The sequence below is a fragment of the Protopterus annectens genome, chromosome 2.part2 (assembly GCF_019279795.1).
Source record: "Protopterus annectens isolate FY-2018-M chromosome 2.part2, PAN1.0, whole genome shotgun sequence".
Classification (NCBI taxonomy): Eukaryota; Metazoa; Chordata; order Ceratodontiformes; family Protopteridae; genus Protopterus; species Protopterus annectens.
The window spans coordinates 570,893,638-570,908,855 of record NC_056730.1 but is presented as its reverse complement, the minus strand read 5'-3'; positions in this window follow the sequence as shown (position 1 = coordinate 570,908,855).

The following is a 15,218-nucleotide window of genomic DNA, read 5'->3' as shown; positions in this document are numbered from 1 at the left end:
AGTTACAGGAAAGGAGTGAAAAGCACAAACACGGGCTTTTAAACCAGAAGGTTGAAAGAGATGGGAAAACTGCCCAAACAGCCAATATACTACAATGCCTGGGCCAGAAACCACTCCTCTTGTGGTAGATAGGCTACCTAGTGCTTACCACCCCCACTGATAAGCTAGAAGGCTTCTCCCCAACACAGAAAGGCTTGGGGGGCTCAGAAGCTTACAAACAGTCCTGGATACAGCAAATCTGTATCTGGACTAGACTAGTTATAGGAAAGGCAGGAAACAAGCTTAGAATGATTTATTTATTTTTTTTAGTAAAATGGAAAGGGAGAAAGGAGGAGCAGAAGATAATTCAAGGTTAAGAAACTAAGTGGGTTGGCCTTCTCAGATGTTCTCTCTGTATTAGGTAGAATGAGCTAATGACACTAGACTGGGAGGAGAGTCCCAGATCAAATTTACAGTAGGGGTGGGCAACTACAAAGCCATCAAATATAAGTTCAGGATACCAATAGGGAGGGAGACTGGGAAACTAAATCAGTTATATGATACACTCTTTGGCAGGACATCAGAACAAACAAACATTTGAAGAAGTGAAGAAGGGATAGGGACAGGTGGTCTTTACACAGGTTGAGAACCATACCAGTAGTCCATCCTTTCCACAAAGTTCAGCTGCTAGGATTTGTGCAGACAGTTCAAAACTTCATTTTTTTATTTTTTTTTTAAAGTAGAAGAGTGAGGTAGGAGCACTGCAGCTGTTTATTGGGAGTTAGGTAAATTTGTATATGAAGTGACTTGTGGATAGTGAGCCAACTTCGGTTGCAATGCTTCCATAAACAATACTGTTGCTGTTATTATTGTTACTATTATTATTATTATTATTATTTGACAATTGGGCTACAGTTTGCTTTACCAACTTTGCAGAATTTCTTGTAAAGCTTCACAGTTGATGTCTGTTTACTCTGAAGGAGCATCACATTTCTGAGGATTATGAATTATTTTCCTGACTCTGTGAATGTCTCTATTGTATCCAAGTTGAAGCCATGGTTTCAAACAGATCTTACACTGCTGTCACCAGATTTTATGGAATGAGAACAAAGGCACATAGTTGCTATAAGGGGAGAGGAGATCTGGCTACCCACAGAGATTATGAAGTGAAGGAAAGTTTGGCAGTTAATGTAAGGTGAAAAGCATTCTGCTGACACCAGAATCAAAGAAGTAGTCAGAAAGAGTATACAAATTCAGGAGACTGAGCTGCTTGTCCTTGCTCTAATAGGTAAAATATGGTAATATTCTTATTAGTAGTAGTAGAGTATTAAATATGTCCTCCCTGTGTTTGTGTGGGTTTCCTCCGTGTGCTCCGGTTTCCTCCCACTTCACAAATACATGCTTCTGGAGCATTTCTCCCCGGGCCTCCACTGAAAATGGTCTTTGTTCCAAGTCGGACTTTCCTGGTACACAAATGTTAATTAAAATAAAAAAATGTAAGTAAAACAGAACAATTTTTTAGAAAGCCTATTCTCTAAGCACAATAATGCCCTCCAGGGTGTGTATTATTGTGTAAATAATATCCTTCCAAGGGTGTAGATGCCCTCTGTCTGCAACATTTACACAATGACACACAGCCTGTTGAGCATTATTGCTTGTGTATACTTTGAGACATCTTTTATCCCAGGGAAACTACCACATTAACCATACACTCCTAAGAAATGACCCAGTTGTTCAGGATTTGGGAACTTACATGGAGAGTGGCCTAACTTTTGACGAACATATATCCATCTTTGTAAGAAAGTCCTTCTATATTGCACAGTTTATAAACAAAGGGATTGTATCTAGATCCAAGGAATAATTGTCCTCCTTCACACAGCCCTCATTAGGCCAGTCTTTGAATATAAAGCTCCCTTTGGTATATATCTGTCCAGACATATGCAACAATTGGAACACCCACAAGGATACCTCACTAAAAGGATACAACACCTAAACAACATGTCCTACATGGACCAGCTCAAAGACCGGTCACTCTATTCAGTATCCTACAAACTGCTAACAGGTGACTTGTATCTGGCATACAAGGCATCCTCCCACCCAATACAGATGCATTTACAGCACATCAACAAGTCCAATGGCATCAGAAATTCTCAGTCTAAGGATCTAAATCTCTTCTGCAACATCAACGGAATGGTTTGAAGGGACAGGTATATCACACAGAGGATACCACTGCTCTGGAACAGACTCCCCATCCACATAAAACAAAGTTAATCCCTGTCCAGATTCAAGCACAACTTGGATCTATAGATGGAGAAACAGAAAATGTACCCTAGAACTTCCCCCTGTAATGGACAAAGGCAGCACCTAAATGCTTTATCCCATACATGGGTTCTCTCAAATTATCTATGGTATATCCCCAGTTATTCTGATTAGGCAGGATATATAATTATCCACCATGGGATGGATAAGGTCAATCTCTAACCAAATGGGATAGGTTAATTTGAGCACAAAAAGGGAAATTAGCTAGGCTTAAACTACTGTCCTATAAGGGCAGCTAGGCTAGTACTTACCTATGAACCTATGTTTTGCAGGAAGTGGTTGGCTTTGTGGGTATAATTGTATTCATACAGGGTGGGTGGGAATGAGACCAGGATGGTAATAAACCACAGCTGACACAGTAGGTTTTTTTTTCAGACCCAGCAATGTTGATAGACACAATAAGTGAACTACTTTTCCAAGAAGTCACGATGTATTCCAGTACCATGGCAAACTTGCAAATCACTTTAGTAGAATAAATGTATGTAGAGCAGTGTCCTGTGCAGTCAAATAGAAGTGCCAGAAATGGCTAACAGTCACCCTACTGATGTCTGCATATCTTGATTACAATGTGGCAACAACCAGATTAGTTGCAGTACCATCCTTTTACTTTGCTTTACAAAAATATTTTCATGTCTATCAGTGTTAGAGTTAAGGAAAATTGCAGCTTTTCATTTTGAGGGATGACCTCTTTCATTTCTGTGGCAGTCTTTGTAGAGGAGAAACATTTAAAGAAGTCAATAAGTGGTAAAAGTTCCGCTTACATTAAATGTAAAAATATAAATATAATTAGCACATTCTTGGAACTTAACAACATAAAGTTTGACTAGAACTGTAGAGTATTTTTATAACTTTAGCTTCTTCTTGGGTGATGGGCTGTAAATGTGTAAAGTGCTTAGAGGTAAGCCGCAGTGGTACAGCAGTAGTGTTGTTGCCTCACAGCAAGAGGTTCTCCTGTTTGATTCTTAGCTGGGGTGCCTTCTGTGTAGAGTCTGCATGTCCTCCCCGCGGTCGAGTGACCTCCAAAAGACATGTGTGAATGGGCGTGCCTTCGCTGAAGGTTGGGTGTCAGGCTGGCAAGTCGGCACCATAACAATCTACTGCCAATCATTAGCAGACCAGAGTTCTGCTGTGGCATCCCCTAACTGGGAAAAGACAAACAACAAACTTAGAGTTACTGATGTAAAAGTCCAAATGCGTTAATCAGATTTTGGGAATAACTGTGGTGTATATTTTATAGCTTCAGCTTTGTTTTTGGGTAACAGGGAATAAATGCATACAGTGCCTGGAGGTTCCGATGTAAAAGTCCAAATGTGTTAATCAGATTTTGAAAACTTAGCTAAAGACATATTATCTGAAACATGACTGTCTTCCCTTTACCTCCAAGTGCACATTAAACTGATTAGTGATAGAAGTGATGGAAAGAAGGAAGTGAGGTGTACTTGGAAATGAATCCCAGAGAGTGAAACCAAGCTGAGCGAAACATTCCTCAGCACAGACAAGTAAGATACGATGACAGGAGTCAGCACAGGTGAGTCTGTCTAGCTGAGAGAGATGCAGCATTGTTCTTTGATAGAAATGGGTCAATGCAAGGCCTTGCATTTGGCCATGAGAAGAGTCTCTTAAATGCATATGCTAATGAGGAAAGTAAGTCTTTGACTAACTGAAACCCAGTCTGTCTCCTTAACTACTTCCATCCAGAGTAAGCATTAAATATGATCTATGCACACAACAGTTAAAAATTGGTGATCCATTATTTTCTTGCTGATGGTGTAAGGCAACCAAGGATACAAAAATAATAACTAACATCATTTGCTTTAACAATCACTCATGCTTGTCCTCATAAACAGTTTGCATGATTTTTCCATTCACCTGAATGCATGCAGTTTTTGCTATTAATCAGCCTTGTCTTCTCTAGCAAACACTCTACTGAAGAATCTTATGCACTAAATTCTGAGGAACAGCTGCAAATACTGCTTGTAGTTTCTACTGTATGGCACTTCCCTGGCATTGTGGCATGACAATACACTTTTAGGCTTTGTGCATGTTTATTTTCTCTCAGTCTTGTAATCATTAATCCAACCCACCTATAAGTAAGAGCTGTACATTAGCTGAAATACCAGATTTGAGAAGAAGTATCTCAAACATGGTGGAATATGTGTTTGAAGAAAATGGCTGTTTTGAACTTTTGGCAATAGAGAGCTCAGTTTACATATTACAGCCATGCAAGAGTGAAGTGTGTGAGAAAGCAGTGACATGCCATGATGACTCAATGAAATCTTTGGTGTGTTTTGACTTAGGAACTTTTTGAGCTATGTTTCAGAAATGTGCTACAGATACACGTAACACAAATGAAAAGGGAAAGATTGCTATTTCAAATATGAGGATAGGTTTTATAGTGGTAGTAACCAGATGAAGGAATGGCAAATAGCTTCAAGATATCCTATATAATGATATGAAGGTGCTGGCAGTGAAGTTTTGCCATGTGGACATTATTAAATTCAGACTATCACCTGCACCCTACAAGAATACTTTAACTCACGAGGTCACAAAACTTTTGAAACTAGAAATGCATGAGTTGGCTGTAAAACTTAAACTTTCGGTTTCTGTGAGGTTTTGAAGTCTAAAAGTTGTAAGGGCATACGGCAAGTGCAGCCTGCCACATAGGATGTGCAGAAAGCACTGACTGTCAAAAAGCTGGTTATTATTAATATTTTATTAATGAGATTTTACAGATATTCTGCCATGCTTAATGCTATCATGTTTTTAAATATTGTTGGGTTCTTAGGCTTGCAATTCATACTAGTAAGAATGTAAATTTGTTATATGTGTTTATTTTGTGTACCTGTGTACCATATCACCCTTAGGATATGAGCTTCAAATAATTTTAAACCACAAGAGGAAACCTAAGTGCATCATATAGGTTGTAAGGTTACAAAGAGCCTGAAATGATTCTGTAGTTCTAAAGAAGCTTATCTTTTTCTGTTGCACTGATCTCACAGTCTTTCTCACATTACTTTTCAAGTCCAGGTACTTTACTTGTCTCTGGCTGAATCTGAAGTTATACTAAATCTTGTTTATCACTCACTCAAAGTATAAGTCAAACAGGGATTTTGAAGCTTGCAGCTATCACGGTTATAACTCATTGGCAATGTCATGCAGCTGAATTAAAATCTGTGACTCCTGCCTTAAAGCATTTCATAATTCCAGAACACGTTCCTGTGAAATATAATATTCTGTCACTATAGAAACCATCATATTTTTAGTTCTGCAAGGTTTCTGTTTCAGCATCTTGCATTTTGACTAAATCACAAGCTGTTATGCCACCAACTGGAAAAAAAAATGTATTTGACCTTTGCCTTCAGAAGTACATTGCATTTAGCTCATCAATTTTTTTCCTTTTTCTGTAGATTTTTGTTCCCGCTCTTTCATCACCTGGAAGAAGACTCATCAGCTTATCATCCTTGCTTGTGTCATTAAAATCAGCCATCACTTCTTAAAATCCTTGCAAAGTTTCATGAAATTCAAGCAATAAAACTTGCCTACAGCAGACAGCCTGGATGTCACTTGTGCTACACAAAGAAAACTGTTCCCCTACCTATCACTTACAGAACATTAAAAGCAATATTGCATCCATTCCAAATGAGTATTATAGTATGAAAATAAAAGTTTACCTACAATCTGGGAGAACACATTTGCAACTCAGCATAGTCTGTCTAATGAAGTAAATGCTGTAGGAACAACATCATGACAACAAATTATACTGTAGCTTGAGATAAAAATGTCATGGCCAGGCCTTGGTTCTATATCTGCATGGCTCAAACATGTCAGCTCTAACTTCGTGGATTAAAAAAAATATATATTCTTAAGGTCATTTTTTATTTATGTAGATTACTTCAGTGGTTGGTGCAATACATACCCTCTTAGTTATCTGTAAGAAACACGGTACAAGTTCAGATATTTTAGTCTTTCATAATAACTTAAATTTTCGCATCCATGGATGCCCTTGGTATATTTCTGCTGTACTCTTTCCAGTTTACTCATACTTGTTTTCTTATAGGGTTTCCATATTGTTATTCCATACTCAAGTTTGGGTCTAATGTAACTAACAAACAATGACTTCCATCATTTTTTTATTTCCTAGAGTTTATAAATCTTTTTATACAACCTATAGTTCTATAACTATCATTAACCAATTGGTCGATATGATTAGAAAATCTCATAGCTGAATCTACCCATATGCCCATGTCCTTAAATGAGTTTACAGTTTCAATCACTGTGTGCTGTATTAAATATTATCCTTTCAATTTATGTCTTCAAAATCTCATATGCTTAGTTTTTGATGTATTTTTCAGCATATTATTCTCCTGTGCCCAAAAGGTCAATTTAGTCAAGTTATTTTGCAGATGTGCATTATCTGTAACAAATGTAATCAGTTTACCCATTTTTAGGTCATCTGCATATAGACTGTAGAACACCTCAGATGAAAAATGTAGGTCAGAAAGATACAATCTAAACAAGTAAGGGCCTAGGACAGAGCACTGTGGGACACCCTGACTGTAACCTAAGATTTCACCTGTCCAGTTGCTCTATGACACTTGCCATGTCCTATTTGTGTCCTATTTGTAAGCCATGCAGCTATTCATTTATCAAGAGCACTTCAATACCTAGTTGTACTAATTTATTGATCAGTGCTTTGTGTATGACCCTGAAAATGCTGAAGTTAAATCTATATAAATTACATCACAGCACAATTTTTCATTCATAGCTGTTATTATATTGCTATAGAACATCATGTTACAGATGGTAATAGATCTGTTTTCAACATATGCATGCTGATATAAGGTCTCAACTCCCAACCTACAACGGATTTTCATAAATAATGATTTAATATTTTACTGAAAATGGATATTATCTGCATTGGTGATGTTAAGTTATTATCAGTTTTCAGTAGCTGTCTTCACAATGCATGACAATATGACATTATGTATTGCAGTCCCAGTTTGGTGTGTTTTCTGTAATGTGGTTAAGAATGTTCTATAAATAACATAACATAAAATCATGTAATTCTCAAAGGAATGGAAGTATTTTTCTTATCTTCAAAAATGATTGCCACAGTGAACCAGAATGTTAGCACTCAACTGTTCAGTGCTGCATGAATAAAATAAGTTATGTGGCTTTGTGGAAAATCACTTTGACTCCTTTTTATATATTAAAAAATGATGCTTTCTTTTTATAATTATTTGACATTATAATTCATTTAATTAGCTGGAGTAGTAACGGAGTTCATTGAGGCACCTTATCTGGCAGCAATTTTATTTAAAAACAACCCACTATTCAGTTTTAAGTCTGACTCTACTCAACATTCTGTGTTAAAATGTGTTTATTTACACTGATATGTGAAATAAATAACATTACTACAGTTTCTGAATACCAGTGATCACATCCTACCAGTTAAATATGCAGAGGATCATGGAGAGGTGCTATAACCCTGAAAATATTTTTTAATGTTCTGACTTTGAGGTCACCACTCTTTTGGTAATGATGAGAATATATAAAAGCCCAACATTACATTCCATGCTCTTCCTCCATTTTACCTCTTAGTTGTACAGAATTGTACACTTTTACAGACAAGAATACCTGGAAGTGTTGGCTCTTCTGTACTGAAAGTAGAAGTCTGAATGTCACTCCAGTGATCCAGGAATGATTGTTGGATCCAAACCTTGGATGAGCTGGATATAACGAGTGAAACTTATCAACATTAATTCAGTTATCCCAGGGAAGAGAGGACATTGGAGTCTAACCACAGGAGTGATACCTGGTGGATGGGAAGGTGAGAATAGTTCTTTATACAGGGAAATGAGGGGCTGTTTTGCCTACCAAGGTGTGCTCAGGTACTCTAGCCAGGGCTTGGTGGTTTATAGATGCAGCATAGTATGTACTGCATTGCACTGTACCTGCTGATCACAAGAAGGGGACGATATAGGAGGATAGCATAAAGGAAAGGCAGCTGGGGATGCCTACCAAACAGAATCAGACTCCTACCTTGCCCTACACTAATTGGATAAAGATGAGGCTACTGAAAAAAACAAAGACTTTTCCTCCAGGAAAGAAAAATCCTCATACAGAGACATGGAGTGTTAATGCTTAGTGGGATAGGGTTGTGATGCCTGAGAATAAATATACCACTGTTTCCTGAATCAGACTGTATTAGATATGTCAGCCACACTTAAGAAAAAGATTGTGTATCTCACACTTTTATTATGGAGGCAGGACAAAACAGCTTTAACACAATACATATGAAACAAAAAGCCACACAAACATTAAATCAATTTGACCAATTAATTAAATAACTACTAATACTTGCTGGAGGCATTGAATTGAATCTGGATCACCCAGCCAAAGGATAGCAGATCATGCACCTAAACTGCAGAAGCATCTGCAACAAGATCACAAAAGTATAAGCCAAGTTCTTCACTAACACACCCAGCATCCTTTACATATAAGAAAATCTGTCTCAATCCCCACATTTAGGAATTGCAATTTTACTGCCACCCTCTCCCAAGGGTCTCAAACTCAAATGACTTGAAGACTCCATGAGAGCTAGAACATTCAAGTGAGGGTTGAAATCCCAAATAAAAAGAGAGGAAGTACAGTTAGCAATGTAGTGTAATAGCTTTCCTCAAGCAACATCTTGGTTGGAGTATTGCTTGAAGCTCAGGAACCATGAGTTTGAGATCCCTGCCCTATGGAATCTTCAGATGCATGAGAAAATAAAAAACATTGGTGGTATACTGGTGATGGAAGAAACCCCTCTAAGTGAAAATTTCATCCCAAGCAACCAGCTACCATACCAGGCTGGAAAGCAACGATGGTAAATACAACCTCAGAAAACATAAAATCATACATACCTCAAACACTACAAAGCTTAAAACATCATCAGTATAACACTCTGCTATATAACAGACATTAGAACCAGCAAATTACTGCCTCTTATAGACATCAGTGCCTCTTGACACCAAGAAATAATAAAAAAAAAACAGAAATCCAAACTCAAACTCTTAAAATTACTCACTTCATTTGTCACTCTCACTAAGTCTTTTGAACTGATTCAAAGAAAATCTTGGCCTATATTTTAACAAGGCAGGCTTTATATTAACTCAGCTATGGAATAATGTCAAGCCACCTCACTGATCAGGAATTAACCTACACAGTTCATTAATATAAAGGTCACCAGCTCCACCAACAATGATACTTTTTAAGTACCCTAAAAATAAGGCACAACATCAATAACATAAGAAACATCCTAACTCAGATTGTCTAGCAATACCTCAAGAAATCCAAAATTCCAGCAGTTTGTCCTGACACATACTCCTTGTATACAGTCAGGTTGGACTGGAGATATTAGAGTCCCCACCTGTGGGTGACTTTGATTGCCTACTTCTAGAAAGCCAAAGACATTGATGATCCCCTTTGAAACATCAGTTTAATTCTACTAGATATGGACAAACACACACCATGTCACCAAGTAGAAGTCAAAAGCAAAAATGCTTGGGAGGACTGGCTAGAGAGAGCTAAGATGTCAACTTATTTTTCCTTCAGCTCCCACTGGCATGAGTGAAATATAAAAGTAGGAGTGCAATATATTGATTTCTGACTCTAAAAATCAACCCAAAAGACAGAAATTATGTCTTTGTGCTTAGTGCAACAATTCAATAAAACAACTAATAAAGAACTATACTCCTTTTTAGTTTCTTATCCTCCTGCTACAACTACAAATAACCTGTTTTTCTCTTAGTCAAATGTATATAACTAATCTACTTTACATATTTTACCTTGTTATTTTTGCCAATGGGCTAATTGCACTATTACAGTGTATAAAAAACTTTTATATTAGCATGTTAATAACTTTGGCTGCTGTTGGTTTTCCATGTAAATACCTTTTTACCATTATCAGCTTAATCTTATATTTGTATATGTTTTACTATATTTCATTATGTCTGGAACTTTTCTCCTCTGGTCTCTGCTGAAAAAGGGCTTCTTGCCCATTCAGACTAACCCGGTTAACAAATGTCAAATAAAATAAATAAAATAATAAATAATAAATAGTGCTCAAAAAGCTAGTTTTTTTGTTGGAGAAGCCAGAACCACTTTTGAAAGATATGAAAGCCTGCCGTGAAGTAGTTGTGGAGACAAAAGATAGGTAAATAATACTGAACATAAGATGGAGGACTTTAATAAAGGAATACAAAACACAGAAATGACTCTGCAGCAGAAATCGACATACATTAGCCAATAGTAAAGAGGAAGATCTTGCATATACGTGACAACATGGACGATTTAAAGAATAGATCAAAGCCGAACAATGCCTATATACTTGTGTGACGCCCCTGCACTGGCCCAGTAATCAAGGGGCCTCAATCCTCACCACTGGCAACAGTGGTGGACGTACACACTGGCAGGATGATAAGTACACACACAGTAAGGTGCAATTTCCCTTAAGAGTACACAGATATCACAGTCAGCCTGGGGCTGGTTTCTCCCTCTTTCTCCAGATCTCCAATAAGACTCCACACTGGCACAGCTATAGAGTTGAGATCTCAGCTGAGTGGCCAAGCTAAGACCTCCAGCACCCTCTCTGTCCAACCAGTGCTTTGTGTCCCTGCCCATGTAGCTCACACACACACACACACACACACACACACACACACACACACACACACACACACACACACAAACACACACACTTTGAGATTTGATTTATACACACACACCTGGGAAAGGCTGGTACAGGCTTACTAGCTATGCCCCCTTCTGCCCAGACCATAAGGTAGTTTCCACTACCACTAGCCAGCTCCTTATCAGCTACTTTAAGGCCCTTAATAGTACAGTGCTGCTCTATCCCATCACATACCTGCAACCCTAGGCTCCACCATAGCAATTTGGGATTTGGCTGGCTGGCTTCCTGTAGCCATAGATCCCCTCAGACTCCTCCTGCCTTGTACTGCAAGTACTTAGCGCCAGGGCCTCCCTATCATGGTAAGATTTCATCATGTTAACATGGTACAGTTTGTGCCCCAGCCTCCAGCCTCCAGCCTAGCAGTTCTACCATGTAGTTAACATCACTGACATTCCTTACCACCTTGAAGGGTCACTTCTAAGCTGCCTTCAGCTTGTTGTGTCTGACAGTAATGATAACTATTACCTGCTTCACCACAGCATACTCTCTAGCTTGTGAATTCCTGACATACCAGACCTTTTTCTGCTGTTTGGCTTCTGCCAGGTTCTTCTGGGCCAAGCCCATGAGATCCCTGAGCCTTGTCCTGAGGTTTAGGACATACACTACAACAGACTCCTTGTGGGATTCACACTCACCCTCCCACTCATCTCGAATCAAATGTAGAGGTCACCTCATCCTATGCCCATACAGCAACTCAAAGGGTCAAAAACCTGTCGATTCCTGGGGCACCTCCCTGTAAACAAACAACAGATGGGGCAAATATTTGTCCCACTCCCTCTTAAACTGGTCTGCAAATGCCTGTAGCATAATCCTGAGTGTGGAGTTTAACCTCTCAACAAGACCATTAGTTTGGGGATGGTAGAGAGCGGCCTTTGGGTGCTTCACCCCACAGTGCTTCCACAGACAAGCCAGCAGGACTGACATAAAATCAGCACCTCTGTCAGTCAGTATTTCTTTTGGGAAACCTACCCTGCTGAAAATCTCTAACAAAGCACTTGCCACCTTTTCTACTCAGAGGCCTCACAATATCAATAGCTATCCTCTGAATTGGCTCCTCAATCACAGGCAAAGGCATCAAAGCAGCTTTATCCTTGTCTCCTGCCTTGCCTAACTTTTGGCACTGCTCACAGGTCCTGGAAATCCCAGACCAATAAACACTGTGCATAATACATCATTTTGTATGCCTTATGCCCATATAGCCTGCAAAGGGAATATCATGGGCTATAGGAGTGCCAGAATGTAGGCTCTGGGCACTTCCAACTGCTGTATTCTCTCACCCTCTAGCCCTTCCTCTGGGGTCTACTCTCTGTACAGCAACCCTTTGCCCCAGTATACAGATTCCCCTTTCCCTTGAGTCAGGTGCCTCACTGGCTACCTCCTTTAGGCCTTGTAATGTAGGGTCTGAGAGCTGAGCCGGTCTCATCTCTCTCTTTGTAACCCTTCCCAGCTCTCTTTCCACAGGATGTCTGGTATCCTCTGACAGTGGTGCCTCACTGTCAGCCTGGGTACTACTACTCACCTCTGCCCTTGCAGTCACTCTGTCCAATGGAACATCAGTACCCACAAGCAGCTGTGGCTCACCTTCAGTCTCACTGCTACAGGGTAGCTCCCTCCCTGAAGTATCCAAGTCACCAGTCCTGGCTGCAAGTGTGCAGTCTGCCTGGGTCCCCCCCAGGCTACCAGACCCACATGCTTGTCTCCAAGCCTGACTGCTTGTAACTGCATGCACACAAGGTACTGCTTTATCAAAATCATTCCCTATCAGGCAATTGCAGGAATATCCTCAAACACACCTACTTGCTGGCTTCCTTTTCCACCCTCCCAGTCAAGGTGAACCCTAGCCAAAGGTATTTGGAATGGGGCCCCTCCTAAAGTGCTGATTCGAGTAGACTGTCCAACCAAGTAGTGCTCCTCCTTAACCACTGCAGGCTTCACAATGGTTAGGTCAGAGAATGTGTCTCTCTTAGCAGTGGCCTCTTTCCCATTTACTAAGATAGGATATAAACTCTTGTGGTAGTTTGGTACACTTGTTGTCTCGAGACAACTTACTGCTGGCATTTTGTCATTCTCACTTACTGAGTCTCCCACCTTTTGTTCCCTCCCTTTCCTCTGTGGACATCTATATGCTACATGACCCCACGAGTTGCATTTAAAACATTTAACCCTTGGTCCTGGATGTGTACCTAGTGGCTTCCCCCGCTACTGCTATACTCTGCTGGAGCAGTCTAGGCTGCCCACCATGGCTTCCCTTACACCCATGAGCAGCACTAGATATCCCTTTCCTGTGCAGTGATGCCCTGCTTGCTAGGTATAGGTCTCCCTTTTTCCCCAACTCTTCTGCTGTGTTACATTCTCTATCTGCTAACCAAATTCTCATGTCCTCAGACAAAGTGCTAAGGGCTTGTTCCCTCACCAAAAGGTCTGCCAGCCCTTCAAAAGTGGTGACCTGACATCCACTCACCCACCTATGAAAATAAGTGCTTAGTTCAGCAATATATTCACACACACTTTCATCTGCCTTGCATCTATGCTCACGAAAATTTTCTTATAAGCTTCAGGACTTAACTTAAAGCAGTCTAACAAACATTTTTTGACCATATTATAATTTAAGCAAGCAATATCAGACAGTTTAGAAACTGCAGTTACAGCTTTACCATGAAATAAGGGGGTCAGGAACCATACCCAGAGCCCTTGGGTAACATTATACTGTTTACATATGAATGAAACTATCAAAATTATCCCCCTCTGTAAACTGTGGAAAAACTTTACTGACATTTGTTGCTTCTGGGATTCGGTTACTCCTTTCCCATTATCTCCATGACCCTGGTGAAGAGTCAGCATCTCATGTTCATGTTGCCCCTGCCTCTCATTCTCCTCAGCTTCCAGACATCACAGTTTCTCATTTTCCTCAGTCTCCCAATGCCGCATTCTCTCTGCTGATTCTATTTCCAAACATTTGATCTCCAGTTCAAGTCTATTTAACTCCAGATGGATTTTTAAGTCCACTGTGGAAAGGTTGAACTGTCCATTTTCTGAGAGTTGTACATCTCCAAGGCCAGCATGGTTGTCCTGATTGCTGGTCTCTGATACAGCTGTGCCCAAGACTGCAGTCATTTTTGCTTTAGTCAGGTTGGCATGTACCAGTCCTTTAGCATGGCACATCTCAGCCAACTGGCTTCTTGTCAGCTTGCCATACTCTGCTGACATACTTGCCTGCTCTCCCTAAGTAACTAAGCTAACAAAAAAAAAATAAAACAATTGTGATATGAACTCTGAATATTCACTGTGTGGCTGATTGAAAGTACAAACACCTTCCTTAGTGACTACTGTTTATAGGCTACAGGAATTCAATATCCACACCACTGAATCCTAATATGTGGATATCCCACCACTACAAGCCAATTAATATATGATGTGGCTACCCAACCACTGCCCCCGTTTAATATGTGATGCCCTTGCACTGGCCCAGTAATCAAGGAGCCTCAGTCCTCCCCACTGTTGCCAGTGGTGAGGATTGAGGCTCCTTGATTACTGGGCCAGTGCAGAGGTGTCACAACTTGGACTTCCAGAATGTGTTCCCAATGCTGAATTACAGGACTTTGTACACAAGTTAATTCCAGAAACAATGAGACTCCCCACTCAAATTTCTATTGTCATATTTGCCACTTGCTTGACATTACCTTAAACTCATTGGTATAAGCAGAAATATGTATGCTGTTATTACACTTGTGTATATAAGGTCTATTGTATAATTTTGTTTATATAACCCCTAATATTCTTGTGTACAAATGCTATTTTCACATGTATAAATGCTCTATAAGTTAACATATGTAAATATTTTGAATGTACTTGTCTTCTGTATGTTAGTTCATTAATGACTGGGGATAACACAGTAAGATTGCAAAGTTCATCTCTATACGTCTTGTACATTTTCAGATATGTCAGTGTAATGTGATATGCAACAAAATGATTGACTTTATGTTTTGTACTGTTATCAATACCTGGGTCATAACTGCAAAGGGTCAATGGAGAAGCTCATCTACCCAGTAAACAAATGAAAGTAAAATAAATAAATACAATATATCAACTTTGGAGGAAAGCAATGAATATCTCACTGTCTAGTCACATATTCGTGGTCTTGGAGTCATTCATAGCTAACGACTGGCCGATACAGCAGAGTAGA